Source organism: Monodelphis domestica, chromosome 3 (assembly GCF_027887165.1).
Source record: "Monodelphis domestica isolate mMonDom1 chromosome 3, mMonDom1.pri, whole genome shotgun sequence".
NCBI lineage: Eukaryota > Metazoa > Chordata > Mammalia > Didelphimorphia > Didelphidae > Monodelphis > Monodelphis domestica.
This window is the reverse complement of record NC_077229.1, coordinates 241448984-241450589: the sequence shown is the minus strand read 5'-3', so window position 1 is coordinate 241450589 and position 1606 is coordinate 241448984.

Genomic DNA, 1606 nt, shown 5'->3' with positions numbered 1-1606 from the left:
GCAATGTGTTAGATTTAAAATGGTTGAGGTCTTAAACTGTAGCGATTAAAATAGTGGAAGATATAAATTGTGATAGATATAAGAGAGGGTGAGTAAATTTGACCGCAGAAAATATGTTTCACTACAGTGTCTTGGTTTTTAAATCAAATATAAGGTGGTCGCCAGGGAAATATTCCCAATTATTCAAATACCCAAGTCAACTGGGTTTATAGAGATTTTAATTAATACAAATGTGGAATTAAAGAAAAGAGAGAAAGAGAGAAAAAGGAAATAAGTATGAGGGGCCTTAAGCCAACATGGCCTAGACCTGAGTCTTAAGAGAGAGAGATCAGTCAGTCAGTCTTTTAACACTCACCACAAGGTCTGTCTAAGCAAGGATTCTAGTGACACCAGGCCAGCTCCATCTCAGCTGACTTCACCAGAGAGAGTTCCAAAGGACCTCTTTCCAGAGCCTCCAGAGGGACAGAGTCCCCTCAGAGGAGCTCCAGTGAGATCTCCTTAGAGATTGTCCTCCAAGAGCTTCCCTTCTCCAGAGCCTCTCTCAAGGGATTCTTCCCAAGGGATCCTCATCAGAGATCCTCCAAAAGGATTCCTTCCAAAAGGAATTTTTTTTCCTCAAGAGATTCTGCTTCTTATATAGGAGGTTTTTCTCCTATGTCACCTCCCCTAAGTCCTTACATCTACCATCACTGTAGATGTTTTCCAAAGGACTGCCCATCTGAATTCTTGCTAAGTTGACAAATCTCCTCAGTAAGTCTGAACCAGAAAAAATGCTGCTGTGTCGACTAATCTCCTCAGTAAGTCTGAACCAGTGAAAACACAGCTGAGTCAACTAATCTCATTAAGAGAAAACTTGCCCGACCCTTTTTGGTACCTAGCATCACATTGTATCAATTCTAAAAAGCAGGCATGGCTCAAAGAACTCCTTGCCTTATTATAAGCATGGGTCCAAGTACTTTCTTTGTTTAGCAAGGAGTTTTTCTCCCCTAAAGCAGTCTTAAGTACGAGTGTAGTAGAGGTCCTCCCATAGCAAGGATTTTTCTCCCCTAAAGCAGTCTTAAGTACAGGTGGAGTAGAGGTCCTCCCATAGCAAGGAGTTTTCTTATCAAAATGGGGAATGTTCCCAGTCCAATGGGGAAATTTTTAACATTCACAAGTCTGAGAAATTTCAAGGTTTACAAATGCTCTAAATTACTAATAATTAAGGAAGTGCAATTAAAGCAACTCTGAAGTTTTATCTCATAAGATTAGAGAAGCTATCAAAAAAAAGCAAACGATAAATTCAGGAAGGGCTGCAAAGAAAGGGGCATGTTAATGAACTATTGGCATAATTGTTTATTGGTCTACCAGTTCATGAAAGCCATTGAACCTCTGTCTCCCTAATTTATAAAACATGCAGATATAACCTTTGACCCAGTAATACTACTACTAGGCTAAAGAGATCAAAGAAAGGGAAAAAAAAAGATTGTCTGACTAGCTATTGATCTATCTTTCTGATCATTTATTTCATCTCTTTTTGTAGTGACAAAGAATTAGAGACTAAAAGGGTGCCTATTGGGGAAGGGCTGAAAGAATTCTAGCACATGAATATAATAGAGCATTATTA